The sequence below is a fragment of the Chiloscyllium punctatum genome, chromosome 18, assembly GCF_047496795.1.
Source record: "Chiloscyllium punctatum isolate Juve2018m chromosome 18, sChiPun1.3, whole genome shotgun sequence".
NCBI classification, from domain to species: Eukaryota; Metazoa; Chordata; class Chondrichthyes; order Orectolobiformes; family Hemiscylliidae; genus Chiloscyllium; species Chiloscyllium punctatum.
In genome coordinates, this window is record NC_092756.1 from 86,681,727 (window position 1) to 86,700,207 (window position 18,481).

Sequence of the window (18,481 nt, forward strand, 5' to 3'; positions counted from 1 at the left end):
GTTGCATTTAAAAGGTATTTGGGTAAGTACATGAATGGAAAGGGTTTAGAGGGATATGGGCCAGGAGTCGGCAGGTGGGACTAGTTTAGTTTGGGATTATGATCGATATGGACTGGTTGGACCAAAGGGTCAGTTTCCGTGCTGTATGACTCGATAGTCTATAACTCCCTTGATGACTGCTTGCCAGGACATTATCATAGATCCAATTGCACCTCCCCACTTGAGCTCAGGCCACTTGTGGTTCTGGCCATGGTTTAGAGAAAGGGGGTTTTGAACCTGTTTTAGAACATAGAACATAGAATATTACAGCGCAGTACAGGCCCTTCGGCCCTCGATGTTGCACCGACCTGTCATACCAATCTGAAGCCCATCTAACCTACACTATTCCATGTACGTCCATATGTTATAAGCAAGACCATTCTGGGGTGCCCCCCCACAGCTCTCCCTCCCCCTCAGTAGCACCCAGAGAAGATACTGGCACGGCCATCCCTATTATTGGCTCTCACGACCACCGTCCTGAATCGGACACCCAAACCCTGGGAGAATTCAGAAAGGAGAAAGTGAGGACTGCAGATGCTGGAGATCAGAGCTGAAAGCGTGTTGCTGGAAAAGGGTTCCTGAAGAAGGGCTGATGCCAGAAACGTCGATTCTCCTGCTCCTTGGATGCTGCCTGACCTGCTGCGCTTTTCCAGCAACACATTTTCAGAATTCAGAAAGCCCCAGCTACACATTAGAAATGAATGGCACATCTTCATAACAGCAGATTACAGAAAATAAACTGCCGTTGACACAGTCTGTAGCTTCCACCCACGGCTGCAGACATTGTGAGGTACGCAGTCTTTGTGCTGCTCAGCAGTTAATCTTACATAAAACCTGCCACTTCTCAAATGGTATCCTCTATTCTCACACAGAAGAAAAGTTTTTCAAAAAAAAACGCATCAAGGGTGAACTACAGCTGGTTTTGCTCTGGTTTGACACTACATAATTATACCAGCTACCAGACATGTAATAGCAGGAGGCCTTGATTTAAAAGGACTGCATCCTAGCTGCGTTAAACAACACTTTCGAAATCAGATAAATACCTCATGAATGTCTTCATGCTCCAAGCACAGACCTGCACTTCATTCAAGCAGCAAAACACATGTATATTTAGCAGAGTTACAGCCCATTCTGCAAATACACTCACAGATTTGCCAGAATAAATCAGAATAGGGAGTGTGTTGGTATCTGTAGGTGAAATGTTTGGGAAAAGCTAATAGAGAGGGTGAGGAGAGTTCATTAATCCATCCATGTCACAAAGAGTATGGTTTGAAGGTTTCTTTACTCAGATGGGAGCTTGGAATAATCTGTCACAGCCCATGACTGACAGCAGGGACAACTTGTGTCTTTTAAAGGAGGATAACATTTGATGCAAACTCAAAAGCTCTCACTTTGTTTGCAAATCTCTCCATCTTGGTAAGCTCCTCCGGCCTGACAACTTGAAGAAATTTGCACGTCTTAGATTCTGACCCATCTTTTTAAATGCATTCTTTCATTGTTCGCAATTACTGGCTGGCCCAGCATTCATCGCCCATCCTTAACTCCCATGGCTAAGGTGGTGATGAGCCACTGAGTTGAACCATAGCAGTCCGTTTGATACATGGACACCCATGGTGCTGTGAGGGAATGAGTTTCAGGATTTTTACCTAGTGACGCTGCAGGAACTGTGACATATAGTTTGAAGTGTGTGACTTTGAAGGAAACCTGCAAGAGGTAGTGTTTGCATGTATCTGACGCACTTATTCTTCTAGGTGGTAGAGGCTGGAGCGTACTGTCAAAGGAATCTCGGTGAGATGCAGCAGTGCGTCTTGTAGATAGTACACTGTGTATTAGCTTTTCCCAAACATTTCACCTACAGATACCAACACACTCCCTATTCTGATTTATTCTGGCAAATCTGTGAGTGTATTTGCAGAATGGGCTGTAACTCTGCTAAATATACATGTGTTTTGCTGCTTGAATGAAGTGCAGGTCTGTGCTTGGAGCATGAAGACATCCATGAGGTATTTATCTGATTTCGAAAGTGTTGTTTAACGCAGCTAGGATGCAGTCCTTTTTAAATCAAGTCCTCCTGCTATTACATGTCTGGTAGCTGATATAATTATGTGTTAGTGGTGGAAGAAATTCATGTTGAACATGGTGGATGAGGTGCCAATCAAGCAGACTAGTTTACCCTGAATGGTATTGAGCTTCTTGAATGTTGTTGAAGCTGAGACCCAACCAGGCAACTGAACAGTATTCCATCCCATTTTGTGCTTTGTAGTAATGGACAGGATGGGAGTTATTTGTCAAAGAATGTCTAACCTCTGACTTGTTTTATAGCCATTTAACACATATAATAGAGGATACCATTTCTGGCACCCCCTCCCCACCAACCTTGAGCATGTGTTTAACACTTCAGAAGATTCTGGATTAGTGGTGCTGGAAGAGCACAGCAGTTCAGGCAGCATCCAACGAGCAGCGAAATCGACGTTTCGGGCAAAAGCCCTTCATCAGGAATAAAGGCAGTGAGCCTGAAGCGTGGAGAGATAAGCTAGAGGAGGGTGGGGGTGGGGAGAAAGTAGCATAGAGTACAATGGGTGAATGGGGGAGGGGATGAAGGTGATAGGTCAGGGAGGAGAGGGTGGAGTGGATAGGTGGAAAAGGAGATAGGCAGGTAGGACAAGTCCGGACAAGTCATGGGGACAGTGCTGAGCTGGAAGTTTAGAACTAGGGTGAGGTGGGGGAAGGGGAAATGAGGAAACTGTTGAAGTCCACATTGATGCCCTGGGGTTGAAGTGTTCTGAGGCGGAAGATGAGGCGTTCTTCCTCCAGGCGTCTGATGGTGAGGGAGCGGCGGTGAAGGAGGCCCAGGACTTCCATGTCCTCAGCAGAGTGGGAGGGGGAGTTGAAATGTTGGGACATGGGCCGGTGTGGTTGATTGGTGCGGGTGTCCCGGAGATGTTCCCTAAAGCGCTCTGCTAGGAGGCGCCCAGTCTCCCCAATGTAGAGGAGAAGACTTCCCAACTAAGTACATCACAGTGAGTCTGGAGTCATAATTAGGCCAGACGGGGTAATGACGACGGATTTCCTTCCCAAAAGGGTATTAATAAACTTGATGAGTTTTTACAATAGTCAATGATAGCCCCAATCACTGAGGCTAGCTTTCAATTGCAGATGTTATGAACTGTCCCCAGAGCATTAGTTTGAGCTCCTGGATTAGTAATCCAGTGGCATTACCATTGCACCACATTCCCCTGTAAATAAATTCACCACGGCTCCTCAGACCGCACCTTTCACCTTCTAAAACCACAACCATTACCATCTAGAAGGGCAAGAGCAACAGGGGAACACCCACTACCTGCAAGTTCCCCTCCAAGCCACACACCATCCAGACCTGGGAGCTGTAGTGATTGTAATCAATGCCAGATGGATCTGATTGACGATGAGATCCCTGATTGGGGTTGTTAACCAGGGCCAATCAGGGAGCCCTGCCTGACACAAACAGGGTGAGTTGAAAAATGTGGTGCTGGAAAAACACAGAAGCCCATCTTCAGGAATGAAAGGGCTTATGCCCAAAACATCGATTCTCCTGCTCCTCAGATGCTGCCTGGCCTGCTGTGTTTTTCCAGCACTACAGTTTTCAACTCTGGTCTCCAGCATCTGCAGTCCTCACTTTCTCCTAGTTGATCTTAACATACAGGGTGACCCCCTGTATCCACAGGATTGTTTTCCCCAGTTTCACTTACCCATGGTTTACCGTGGCCCAAACATATTATAGAGAACCTTCCAAATACAGGGACCAGGGGGCTGCTGGGAAGGTAAATTTCCTATTTAAATGAATGAGTTCATTCCTATCTGTGGTTTCAGGCTTCCACGGTAGGTCTTGAATGCATCCCCCATGGGTAGGGGGGACTACTGCATTAACAGAAAATCTCCTCAGTCTAGGGACTGGCTCTGAACTGGCTGGTCAGAGCCCATGTACTGTGCACATGCAATTAAAGGGTGACTTGGTGACGGGCATAACGGCCTCTGTGCAGTTATTTCGGAAATATATCACCGTTCCTTCACTGGCACTGGGTCAAATGCCCACGAACAGTATTGGGTGGGTACCTACATCAACAGGACTGCAACAGTTCAGGAAGGAAGCTCACCACCACCTTCTCAAGGGAAACTAGGTATGGACAACAAATGTTGACCCAGTCAGCATCCCACGGATTAGTTTTTTTAAAAAAAATCTCCCGTTCACCTTATGTGACTCAAAATCACTATGTCGCAGGGTGGACCTGTGAAATGCTATGAGATGTTTCACTACATTAAAGGCCCTGAGTAGGAGGGATATAGATAGAGTTACTGGCATTGTCTTTTTCCTAGGAAAGGGGCTTTCAAGATGATGGGGGGGGGGCATTTTGAAGGTATGAGGAGAGAGTTTTAAAAAGACATGAGGGCCAAATTTTTCACACAGAGGGTGATTCACGTGTGGAATGAACTTCCTGAGGAAGTGGTGGATGCGGGTACAGTTACAATGTTTAAAAGACATTTGGATAAGCACATGAATGGGAAAGGCTTGGAGGGATTTGGGCCAGGAGCAGGCAGATGGGACTAGTTCAGTTTGAGATTCTGGTTAGCATGGACTGGTTGAACTGAAAGGTCTGTTTCTGTGCTGGATGACTTTATGAGTAAATACTAACCATTGTTTGCATTGCTGCAGCAAAGAGCAAGGAGAGTTGTGATGGGTTGAATGGCATCTATTAGTGATTATTTAATGGCTCTTTGTTTATCGTCATATGCTTTCCTTCAGGTGTATATGAGTGAGGCTGCTTTTTTCCCAAAATCACAATTTAAAGATGTTGTTGATCATTTATTATTAAAACTGGAGTTTTACCTATCTAATGAATATTGCACCTAATCCCTCTTGTCCTCCTCATTCCCCTTTGCCAGCCTCACCTGCCAACGCCTAATTCCGAAATAAGGAAGCCGACAATTCTTTTCAAGACAATTTATGTTGCTATGGAAATGATTCCATTTGTATCACCACACCAGGCAATCGTGCTTGAGACTTCCTCTTAAAACAATGCAATGGCAATCTTCACATCAAGAAGCTCATTCACAAACAGAACCTCCTTTGATTTCTTAGCAGGAGGGGCCACAACTTACCAGCTCCATCAACACAACTGCATTTCGGCCTTTGAGTGAGGGTCTTAGTCAACAATGCAGATAAAGAGCATACCTGTCTTCATGGGAAGGGGCTCATTGAAGTGAGAGAGAATGAATGCTTTAACACTTTGCGAGCATTGATCACTCCCAGTCAAGCTACAATACGAAAAGAAACAAAGAGTAACATTTATAAAGTGCTTTCCGTGACCACTGGATGCCTCAAAGCAATTTACTTTAATAAATTACTTTTGAAGTGCCGCTGTTATAACATTGGAACCGTGGCAATCAATTTGCACACAGCAAGCTCCCCAAAAGCAGAATGATAATGACTAGATAATGTGTTTTTTTTTGGAATGTTGATTGATGGATGGTAATTGGCCAAACCATCAGAGATAGCCTACCTCCACTCTCCTTGAAACATTGACACGGGATGTTTTACATCCATCCAACAGTTGGACACTTCACCTGAAAAATGGCACAAGCTACTCCCTCAGGAGTGCACGGGGTGGGGTGGGGGGAGGGGGAGGTGTCTGATTCAGGTTTTGTGTTCAAACTCTAAGACAGCAATTGAACCCAGAACCCTCTGATCTAGAGGCAAGAACACTAGCCACTGCTTGAGCTAAGAACCACACAAACAACTAATGTGACATTTTTTTTTAATTCACACGATGCAGGCCAACATTTATTATCCATCCCCACTGGTCCCAAGTTAAGAGTCAACCACATTGCTGTGGATCTGAAGTACACATTTAGGCCAGACCAAGTCAGGATGGTAGTTTCCCAGGTAAGGACAGTAGTGAACCAAATAGGTTCACTACCAGATAGTAGTGAACACAGTCAACAAAAGATTTACGGTTATCATTAAATTTACAGTGAATTTTGTTTCCACCATCAGCCATGCCAGGATTTGAACCTGAGTCCCCAGTGGCTTGAGTCTCTGGATTAACAGTTGACAGTATGGTGCTGGAAGAGCACAGTAGGTCAGGCAGCATCCAAAGAGCAGGAGAGTCAACATTTTGGGCATAAGCCCTCCATCAGGAATTCCTGATGTCGGAAACGGTGATTCTCCTGCTCCTCGGATGCTGTCTGACCTGCTGTGCTTTTCCAGCACCGCACATTATCAACTCTGACCCTCCAGCACCTGCAATCCTTACTTTGTCCTATCATGGCCAAACCTAACCTGCACATCTTTGGACTGTGGGAGGAAACCAGAGCAAATCCGCATAGAGGCGGGGTGCATGTGCATACTCCACACAGACAGTCACTCGAGGGCGAAATTCAACTGGGTCCCTGGCGCTATGAGGCAGCAGTGCTAACCACTGAGTCACCGCACTGAGTAAATAGCTGCTCCTTTTGAAATGTCTTATTCTCACAACTATCCTGATGAGCTAAGACGAATGATTATGACAACGTGTCTCCTTTTCATTGCAGAACTACAGTGAAACCCCTTCTGTACCAACTTAGCCCCAATCATCTTGTTGGAAACAATAAAAAGCCTTCGGTATACTTCCACCTCTTTCACTTCCCAGACATCTATGGTATGCCCTGAAGAGATTAATACACTGTCTATCTGTCTCTTCCTCATTGCAACATCAGATAATACAGAGGACTATATGCAACCTGAAGCTCCATTATCCAAGGAACAGACTGCACTGTCTCAACATACAATCTCTTCTGAATCAGGTACAGCATGGATTAGACGTAGAAAAAAAAGTTATATTGATTTTACCCCAAGAGAACACACACTCTACTGGGTAGTACAATGACTCAGTGGTTAGGACTGCTGCCTCACAGTACCAGAGACCCAGGTTCGATTCCAGCCTCAGGTGACTGTCTGTGTGGAGTTTGCACATTCTCTCCGTATCTGCGTGGGTTTCCTCTGGGTGCTCCAGCTTCTTCCTGTAGTCCAAAGATGTTCAGGTCAGGGTGGATTGGCCATGCTAAATTGCCCCAGGGTGTTCCAGGGATGTGTAGGTTAGGTAGGCTAGCCATGGAGGATGTCAGGTTACAAAAATAGGGCAGAGCCGTGTGGATCTGGTTGGGATGCTCTTCAGAGAGTTGGTGTGAACTTGATGGGCTGAATGGCCTGCTTCCACACTGTAGGATGACTGCCTCAGTCCAAGATTTCCCTTTGACCTGCACACTTCCAATTTAGTGTCAATTGACAAACGTGCCTGTTTCCAAAATGACCTGAGATGGGTATACTGTACATCTCATGCTGCGGTGGCCTCTATAGAGACTACCTGTATTGAGATTCTGTGTTTGATGCCTATTAACAACAGGAGCAGCTCACATTTTTTTTTACTGTGTGGCATGTTATTACTGGTACTGTAGTTTAGATCGGGGGTCAACCAGAATGGGATGTGTGTTTTTAGTTATATGAACACACTTCAGAAGCTAGGGCTATTCGTTGAGCAGAGGTGGTTGAGGGAGTTTTAATGAAGGGTGTTATAGAACAGAGAATGAGCAGGCAGAGGGTTGGTCAGCAGAAGACACAGATTTATGATAATTGCCAAAAACAACCAGAAGGGAGACAAGGATCATTTTTCCTTAGTGAAGTGAGTTATGGTGATCTAGAATGCCTTGTCTGAAAATGTGATGGAAGCAGATTTGATGGGAATGGTCAAAAGGGATGTGTTAAGTACCCGAAGGGAGAATATATTCAGCGCACTGGGGTACGGGCAGAGGAGTGGCACTAATCGGAAGCCTCCTTCCAATGGCCAGTGGCCAAAATGACCTCCTACTGTGCTGTATCATTCTGTGATTTACAGTAACCCAAACCTGTTTCTGACGGGGGTTACCTGGAAAGAAGCCAGCCGCTGCGCCTTATTTGTTTTCCAGGGAACCAGTGCCACATTCCGGGAGAAATATTCCATCTGCAGCTCACTGAAGCATTAGGTAATTGATGTGCGAATGATGAGACAACATTTTAGCTTGATTACGCGTGGCAATCAATATCCGCTCTTTATCTTTTAAGACCAATTCTACCCAGTTATCAGAGAGAGAATCCGATTAGGGAAAGCTAAAGGGCTTGTACAGTGAGGATCTGACTACGCCTCACAGTATTGTCATAATGCCTTCATGTGACTTGGCGAGGTTTTAGAGACCTGAGGGCAGACTGTGGATTGGAGCCCAAGGTCCAACTGTTCTGACCATGTTGCAAGGAGATGTCGGCCGCTGTTCCTGTCAGTGCCCTCAGCCTGTCAGCCAGAATAGCAACCGAGCGAAGCACAATGCAGCACCAGCAGATACGACCACCTTGCTGTTAGAGATAGCTCGCTACAGCTACCTCATTTCCTAGAGTAACCACACATCAAAAGCACTACACTGGCTGTTGGGCTCACTGGAACTACCCAAGGCCAGTGTCAACACTATATAAATGCAACTCTTTTATCTGCTTGCTTGCATCACATTTTTTCATTTAATTTCTATTTTTAAGACTGCATTTGCAGCCATTTGCAGGTACAAAGTACCCTTGACGTTGTTAATCTGAAACAAAACTGAGAATAAAACAACAGCACAGAGTAGTTCTGAGCAAGGGGCGAGCTGAAGTGTTAACTCGCTTCTCTCTCCACGGATGCTAGATCTATTGAAGCACTTTCTGGTTTTACCCGTGTTTATATAGAGTGGAATTGTCCCTCGGACAGAGGGTGTGGGAAGGGGAAATAGTTGAGTGAGTTGGCCCTGGACAGATACTCACCTCTTTCTTGTTGGGACAGAAGTTCTATTGGGGATTTTTCCAAGTCACCAGCAAGACCCTTAAATAGCCAACAAATGGCCACTTAAATCCCTCAACTGGCCACCTCCCCAATCACAGACAGAAAGGGTGGCGCTGGAAAAGCTCAGCAGGTCGGGCAGCATCCGAGGAGCAGGAGAGTCGACGTTTCGGGCATTAGCCCTTCATCAGGAATGCGATGCCAAAACATCGACTCTCCGGCTCCATGGATACTGCCGAACCTGCTGTGCTTTTCCACCACCACACATTCTGACTCTGACTCTCCAACATCTGAAGTCCTCACTTCCTGCCATCTCCCCAATCCCTCAATGGGTGATAGAGGTTTCAGGTAAGGCAGTGTCTCAAAAGACTTGCATTCCTCCTTCTCTTACATTGCCACCAACAACCTGACAGTGCTTCCACCCTTTGTCTAGGGTTTCCAGAGATATTCCATTCAAGACACTGTGCCTGATTGAGAGACAAATGATAATCTATTGCTCACACCCTCCAACAGTACCCCGCCTTTCTGAGCAAGAGCACACACATTTCTTCTGAGAAGTCTCTCAAGTAATGTCTATCAGATGAGCCTAGGTTGATAAATGCATTGAATCTTCAGATTTAAGTATTCCCCACAGCCACACAAACTAAGTTCCCATGTTCAGTCTAGTGCTTCAGAGTCTCCAGCAGCATCACAAATGGTTACAGTACAGAAGGAGTCCATTCATCAGGGCCATTGATGTTAGAATTAACCTGGATCTGGGAGGCTAAAAATTGACAATGGATTTCCTTCACAAGATATATAATTCACTTCCTAACACTTTGACATTGTCATCTCTCTAGACACCTTCAAACACCTCTGTGATAGCTCCTAGAAACCCCATGGGGAATCACCAATTCATCACCCCGTGGACCTCATTGAGTACGAGTTCCCTTGGGAACAGGCAATGAACCAATCACCTGAGCTCTTTCTCAAGCACACACAAGTCTCTCTGGTGCAACTGGTCAGCATGTCACACTGCTAACTGAAAGGTTGGTGGTTCAAGAACACCCAGGGGATGAAACTTTCGTTATTTCCATTTCAAGAGCTTGGGACCTCTTGTGGGTGCAGTGGTACCATCCCTACCAGTGGAACGGGAGGATAGGTTGAAGTCCCACCTGCTCCCAAGATGTGCATGGCACTTCTGAACAGGTTGATTGGAAAAAATGAGCTAAAGCAGGCACTGTTGGGGGGCACAAATGCTTTAAACCTCCCTCCAGCTCTATGTTGAATTAGCCCCATCTGCTCTCAGTACCCGTCCACCATTTTTGAGGGCATGTGTTGCCTGTAATGGGGCTTTGCATGTAAATGTCTAATTGGTTACACGGTTGATTTACTGGTGGCGGTTAATAGTTACGGGAAAGAAAAGTCATGGTAATTTGGTGATGGGAAGGCAGTTGAGTGTTAGGAGCACATCCTGATGTAAAAAGAAAAAAAAAGGCAGACCCAGGGATGAGGCTGCAGACCAGCCTAAGTAGGCCTCAAGTAGAGGCTTAGTTTTAGTGTTTGTCAATAAACCATCTTCCTCTCCAATCAGGGCTTCCTTACTTATTACAGCCTGTTTCAATCACTCAGCACTTTTTAAATTTTTTTTTGTCTTTCCTCTTCCCTTTTTTTTCTGTTTATTCATTCCTCCCCCTATACCAACACCTGACAGCAGTAGTGCTTATTTTTCCCCAGCGCCCATGGCATGTGTGTGCAGATATCACTGAAAAATGACAAGCGTGTAAATCTTTATTTATATTCCACCACCAGGAAGAAAGCAACCACCTGAGTGGCTAGTGACAAGCAATGGCCTTCTCAAAGGGCAACGCTGCGTGATCCAACTGTGAAGGGGAGGGCAGGGATCAAATTAAAATAGAGTTGGAGGGGGATATAATATACTTCACTCCCTGCAGTACCCACCTTTCCCTGAAAATCTTGAGGGTGATGGTGGACACTGCGTGCACCTTTTCCAGGGACATCCGGGCTCTGACATACCCGCGGAAGAGGGGCAGACAATCACTCAGCTTTTTAACTGTGCAGAATCCGGTTCAAAATCAGGCTTTTCACCCCAACTAGAGTTTTATACTCCATACCTATGTTTCTCATTTAACTAACCAGCGTAACCTTCTATTGTTATTTGGGCATAAAGAACTTGATGAATAGGACGCGTTCTGTCAATCTCTTTTATTTTGCACTCATCCGAACATTTCTATTGCATGAGAGGAGAGAGATGAACCAGCAAACAGCCGTCTCCTAACGCTGAGTTCAAACAGGGTAAGAGGCTTCATGGAAGATGGTAATTAAGGGCATAGAGACATAGAAATTAGGAGCAGGAGTAGGCCATTCTGCCCTTTGAACCGCTCCATCGTTCAACGTGCTCATGGCTGATCCTCTATGCCAATGTCATTGAGTCATAAAGTCATCCAGCACAGAAATGGACCCTTCCGTCCAACCAGTCCATGCTGACCATAATCCAAAGCTATACTAACCCCACCTGCCTGCTCCTGGCCCATATCCCTCCAAACCTTTCCTATTCATGTCCTTATCCAAATGTCTTTTAAACATTGTAATTGTACACACATTCACCACTTCCTCAGAAAGTTCATTCCACACACGAGTCACCCTCTGTGTGAAACATTTGCCTCTCATGTCTTTTTTAAATCTTTCTCCTTGCACCTTAAAAATGTGCCCCCTAGTCTTGAAATTCCCCCATCCTAGGGAAAAGACAACTATCATCAACTCTATCTATACCCCTCATTATTTTTTTAACTTCTATCAAATCGCCTCTCAACCTCCAACTCTCTAGTGAAAAAGCCCCAGCCTTTTTTCATAATTCAGACCTTCTGAACCTGGCAATTTCCTGTAAATCTCTTCTGACCCCTCTCCAGTTTAATAATATCCTTGCTATAATAGGGTGACCAGAACTGGACACAGTACTCCAGAAGAGGCGTCACTAATGTTCTGTACAACTTCAACATGATGTCCCAACTCATATAGTCAAAGGACTGAGCCATGAAGGTAGGCCTTTTTAACCACTCTGTCTATACATGACATTCAGACCTTCTCTGTGTACCACTTAATGCCTATAAGATCTAAAAATGTATCACTTTCTTGAATATACTCTAACCCGGCCTCTGCAGTGCAGAATTCTACAGGTTGACCACTCTCTGAGTGAAGAAATGTTCCCACTTCTCAGTCCTAAATGGCCCACCCTGTACCCTGATTGTGTGAATCCTAGTTCTAGACTGCCCAGCCAAAGAAAACGTCCTCCTGCTCAAGGGTACCAGGTTTGTGGTTTGCAAGGTTGCACAGACAGGTTTTCCCAGTCCTGTTTGTAGTGATTGGAAAGAGGTTGACTAGGTGGATCTCAGTGAGTATGAGATTCTTGGCTGGGGCTAATCAGGGAGCCCTGGCTGACAGATACAAACAGAAGCTTCAGAAGGTCTCCTCACTGTAGGGACTGGCTCTGAGCTGGCTGGTCAGAGTCTACATGTTGTGCCCATGTAAATAAAGGGTGACTTGGTGTCATGATACTGGCCTCTGAGCAGCTATTTTATGATAGAATTTTACATGTTTTACTCAGATCCCCTCTCATTCTTCTAAACTCTAATGAATTCAGGCCTAGTTGATCCAATCTCTCCTCATATGATAATTTTGCCATCCCTGGTAACAACCTGGCTAGTGAACCTCTGTTGTACTGTCCCTCACTGGCATCTTCTCTTGGATAGGGAGATGATACTGTACACTCCTCGTGTGGTCTCACCAATGTCCATTTGTTGGCAAGCGTCCCTGTGGAACCAACCTGTCAGAACCCACAATGAGTTCAGTGGGTGGCACTCAGGGGCTGAAGGTTTCTGCATTAGGGGATGGGAACTGGAAAAGTGTCAGGAAGAGCCACATTGGGACAGCTCCCTGACGCACACCTGGCTTGGAACTCATCAGAAGTGGACTCCTGGCTTGCTGCATAGAGGAAGCTAGGCCAATAGAATAGGCAAGTCCCTAGTTAGGAGCATGACAATGGAAAGGCTTCTGTCGCATTGGGAGCTCCAAAGAGAGTCTGTGGTCCTAAGCTGGTTCACAGTGCTGCCTCACAGTGCCAGGAACCCGGGTTCGATTCCAGCCTCAGGCAAATGTCTGTGTGGAGTTTCCATATTCTCCCCATGTCTGTGTTGAGGTGCTCCGGTTTCCTCCCACAGTCCAAAGATGTGTGGGTTCGGTGGATTGGCCATGAGAAATTGCCCACAGTGTCCAGGTGGGTTAGCTGGTTTACAAGGCTCCACAGTCAGGTTTTCCCGTTTTCGAGATTGGAACAAGGTTGGCCAGGTGGATCTCATCGAATACAACATCCTTGACTGGGTTGTTAACCTGGGCCAATCAAGGAGGTTGGGTTGGTAAGCCACGAAAATGAAGGGTTACACAGATATGGTGGGTTGGCTAGGCCTGGGTGGAATGCTCTTCAGAGGATTGGCACAGGCTTTATGGGCCGAATGGCCTCTTTCCACACTTTAGGGATTCTATGATTCAAAGAGGTGGCTGTTGATGGGAAAGATCATAGACAGGGCCCAGGCATTGCCTTAAGAAGGACTTCCCTCATCTCTCAGAGACCCAGCAGATTGGGCTTCTCTGAAACTCTGACTACATGGTCAAACCCAAAAGGACTTTGCCATTTTGAGAAGTCCTGATACTTTGCAACCTCCTGTAGCATCAGGTCTCTCTCCCAATAGGTTGCCATAAGCTGCTTGGCCTCTGATTTGGCTGGTAACAGCCAAATCCTGTCCATTGTCCTTTATGGGACAGGGTGTGCAGAGGTGACCATTTGGGAGGATGGGCTGGTCTCCCATCCAGCAATTGAGAACTCAGGGTCTTGAAGGCTGCCGCAAAGGCCAGCCATTTGGGTCAGAAGGTTATGGGTTCAAATCTCACTCCATAAGGCCATAAGACATAGGAACAGAAATTAGGCCATTCAGCCCATCGAGTTTGCTCCACCATTCAATGATTGCTGATAGGTTTCTCAACCCTATTCTCCCGCTTTCTCCCCGTAACCCTTGATCTCCTTGATACTCAAGAATCTATCTATTTCTGCCTCCACAGCCTTCTGTAGCAATGAATTCCATAGACTCACTGGCTGAAGAAGTTTCTCCTTACCTCTGTTCTAAAAGGCTTTCCCTTTACTCTAAGGCTACATCCTCAAATCCAAAGATGTACAGCGCAAGTGAATTGGCCACACTAAATTGTCCACAGTGTTAGTTGCATTAGTCAGGGGTAAATATAGGGTTGGGGAATGGGTCTGAGTGAGTTACTTTTCAGAGGGTCGGTGTGGACTTGTTGGGCCAAAGGGCCTGTTTCTATACTGTAGGGAATCTAATCTAACCCTAGTCTCTCCTAACAATGGAAATATCTTCCCAAAATTTACTCTGTCAAGGCCATTCAGTATTCTGTAAGTTTCAATTAGATCTCCCCCACCCCCTCCACCATTCTTCTAAACGCCATCAAGTATAGACCCAGAGTCCTCAAACGATCATGGTTGACACTCCAGCGCAACACCATTGGTTGCGCCATCCACCAAATGGGAGGTTAAACCCAGGTCTTGATGGGTGCTCTCTCTGTTGAGGTAACAAATCCCATAATTCTGTTGTGAAGAAGAGCAGCCTGCCTAGTATTAAGTCCTCAATCAACATCAGAGTGAAAAAAGGGATAATCGGAACATCGTCACATTCTATAAAAAAAATGTCCTGAGGATGCTGGAGATCTGAAATAAAACAAAGTCCTGAAGAAACTTAGCAGGTCTGGCAGCAACTATGCAGAAAGAAACAGAGTTCATGACTTGAGTCAAATATGACTCTTCTTCGGAACTCGGTTTCTCTAGCACCTTCTGATTTTATTATCACATTGCTGCTGATGGGAGATTATTGTATGTAAATGAACTGCCATTGGGTAAACATACTGTAGCCCAGAGGATCATTACAGTGAGAGAAAACTAGTGGTGAGTTTAACCAAAGGGAGGAAGAACTCCTCATCTTCCACCTTGGGACCTTCCAACCACACAGGATCAATATGGATTTCACCAGTTTCCTCATTTCCCCTCCCCTTACCTCATCCCAGTCCCAATCTTCCAACTTGGCACCGCCCTCTTGAACAGTCCTACCTGTCCATCTTCCTTCCCACCTATCCGCTCCACCCTCTCTCTGACCTATCACCATCACCTTTATCTGCCTATCGCATTCCCAGCTACCTTCCCCCCAGCCCCATCGCCCACCTATTTACCTCTCAGCTCCCTTGGCCCACATGTCTCATTCCTCATAAAGGGCTAATGCCTGAAACGTCGATTCTCCTGCTCCGCGGATGCTGCCTGACCTGCTGTGCTTTTCCAATACCGCACACTTCGTCTCCTTAACCGAAGGGTTACCATGCCTCAGAGAGGGTAGAGGTTGAGAAGGTGTGACATTCACAGTCACCTCAGCTGATATGGCAACACAGGGGAAGTGATGGTCTAGTGATATCATTGCTAAACTGTTGATTCAAAGACGCGGGTAATGTGCTGGGACCTGGGTTTGAATTCTGCCATGACAGACCATAGAATTTGAGTTCAATTGAAATCTGGCATTAAGGGTCTAATGACGACCAGGTCAAACCATTGCTGATTTTTAAAAATACAAATTCATTGACAGGATGAGGGCATTGTTGTCGAAGCCACCATTTCTTGTCCATCCCTAATTGCCCAAAGGGCAGTTAAGAATCAATCAGTTTCCTTCACTGAAGGACATTAGTGAACCAAATGGGTTTTTTCAACAATTGATAATAGTCATCATTAGACTCTTAATTCCAAATTTAAAAATAAAATTATTGAATTGCAATTTCATCATCTACCGTGGTAAGATTCAAATACAGGTCCCCAGAATATGATCTAGGTCGCTGGATTAACAGTTGAGAGTGTGGTGCTGGAAAAGCACAGCTGGTCAGGTAGCATCTGAGGAGCAGGAGAGTCGACATTTCAGGCATAAGCCCTTCATCAGGCCTATGCCCAAAACATCGGTTCTCCTGCTCCTCGGATGCTGCCTGACTCGCTGTGCTTTTTCAGCAACACACTCTTGACTCTCATCTCCAGCATCTGCAGTCCTCAATTTCTCCTCTGGATTAACAGTCCAGCCATAATACCACTAGGCCAGCATCTCCCCCAGATGGTTGGGGAAAAACTCATCTGGTTCAACAATGTCCTTCAAGGAAAGAGCGAATAACTACACATGGGCCAGTCAGTATCCCGTCACTAAGTCACCCTTTATTTACGTGTGCACAGTGCATGGACCTGTTGACCAGCTGGCTCAGAGCCAGTCCCTAGAGTGACCAGGCTCTCCGAGACTCCTGTTTCTTTTTTTTTTCCTTTTGTGGCCAGTGACAAGCAATCCCCTTCACATCAAAGGGCAATGCTGTGTGAGAGACTCCTGTTTCTATCTGTCAGCCAGGGCTCCCTGATTGGCCCAGGTTAACTACCCCAATCAAGGATCTCATACTCAACGAGATACACCTGAATAAAAGAAAACCAGTCCCTGAAGAAGGAGCACACAGTGTTGACCATCACCCTCAAGGTTTTCAGGGAGAGGTGGACACCGCCAGGAGTGCAGTGCATTATTTCCCCCTCCAACTCTATTTTGATTTAATCCCTGCCCTCCCTTTCACTGTCTGATCACACAGCAATGCTCTCTGAGAAGGATACTGCTTGTCACTGGCCACCTTGAGTGTTTTCTTTCTTCCTGGTGGTGGAATTGAATAAAGATTTGTACACCTGTTGTCTCTCACTGTGTCTCACACCTGCACACACACAACATGGGCGCTGGGGAAAATATAAGCACTACCGCAGTTAGGCGGGAGTGTGGGGGTAAAATAAAAGAAATAAACAAAAGAAAACAGGAGTGTTAGAAGTTCTGTTCACTCTGAGAGCTGGCTCTGAGGGAGCTGGATCAGGGTCAAGGGCTCTCCACGTGGAAATAAAGGGGGACTTGGTTATGGGATACTGGCCTCTGTTAGGCGGTAGTGTGGGGGTAAAAGAAAAAAAAAGAAAACCAGCTGTGTGGCCAACTGAGCTAACCAATGCCCAATCCAGTAGCTGCCATTACAACAGCAATGATACTCCATAAGTACTTACTTAACAGAAAGTACACAGCAGAACTGATAGCATCTATGCAGCAGAGTTAACATTTTGATTCCGGTATGACTGGACTGAAAGGAGTTGGAAAATGTTTTTTGTTCTCGTTTTTGACACAGAGGAAGGGAACACATGGCGGAGAGGCCCAGTGTCAAAATGAAAGCATGACAGCAAGGTTGAAAATGGCAAGGAACCCAGAGGTCAGATTGAACATTGTACAATGCAAACTCAATGAACTGTACCTCACTCTCTGCCATCAGAGCCTGACCTTATACATCTGTTCTCTGTGTTTCATGCACTCTTCTCCAATCCTTGTTTAGTTACATATTTACATTGCTTTCAGTAAAGAGGGCACATAATCTGCCTTTCACATCTTATTTTACACACATTTCATATCTCTATTGCTCTTATATCATCATTAATAACCCATTTGTCTTCTGCACTGTGCCTCCACACCGTGTTCTCTTCGTAGTAGAAAATGAGGACTGCAGATGCTAGAGATCAAGGCTGAGAGTGCGGTGCTAGAAAAGCACAGCAGGTCAGGCAGTATCCGAGGAGCAGGAGAATCGACATTTCGGGCATAAGCCCTTCATCAAGAATGATATTTGTGGGCCAGGGGACTGAGAGATAAATGGGAGGGGGATGGGGTTGAGAGGAAGGTAGCTGGGAATGTGATAGGTAGATGAAAGTGAGGGAGAAGATGACAGGTCGGAGAGAAGGGTGGAACAGATAGATGGGAAAGGTGATGGATAGGTCAGGAGGGCGGTGCTGAGTTGGAGGCTTGGGACTGAAATAAAGTGGGGGGAGGGGAAATGAGGAAACTGTTGATATCCACATTCATCCGATGTGGTTGCAGGGTCACAAGGCAGAATATTAGGCGTTCTTCCTCCAGGCATCGGGTGGTTAGGGTTTGGAGATGGAGGAGGCCCAAGGCCTGCATGTGTTCTCTGTGCCCCATCTCTCTGCCTCTGTCAAAAGTACAAAGAAGCCATTTTCTAGCCCCTTTCAGTTCCATTGAAGAGTCACGCTGGACTCAACCCATTAGCACTGTCTCTCTCTCTCTCCCTCTCTCTCTCCCTCTCCATAGAAGCTACCAGATCTGCTGAGTTTCTCCAGCTTTTTCATTTCAGATTCCATGCACCAGCAGTATTTTGCTATTTTTCAGAAGTACTTAATTGGCTGAAAAGTGCTTTGGGCCGTTTTGTGGATAAGAAAGGTGCTGTAACAGATATGAGTCTTTTCATGTGTTAGCATTATTCAATTACTTCACAAAAAGAAAGCAGACAATAGTGGGAAATTGATTTTGACAATAATATACTGTTTAATATACTTAACATTTCATTAGCCAAGAGTGCAGTATTCATAGGAAGCTTTTGTTGTTGAATATGAAAAATCTACAATGAACCATAATCCAAACCGCAATAAGGAT

General features: G+C 45.7%; 1 protein-coding gene across 5 annotated transcripts in view; it reads right to left on the reverse strand.

Annotated features, from left to right (window-relative positions):
- The window catches only part of LOC140489278 (protein phosphatase 1 regulatory subunit 29-like), a 422,002-nt gene that overhangs the window by 57,439 nt on the left and 346,082 nt on the right, over positions 1–18,481 (reverse strand). Inside the window, exon 5 of one of the 5 annotated variants that reach the window (XM_072588651.1) lies at positions 5,249–5,331. The exons of the other annotated variants lie outside the window; for them this stretch is intronic. The gene's annotated coding sequence lies outside the window, so the exon portion shown is untranslated. The remainder of the gene's footprint in view (positions 1–5,248; positions 5,332–18,481) is intronic. 5 annotated transcript variants of the gene reach the window in all.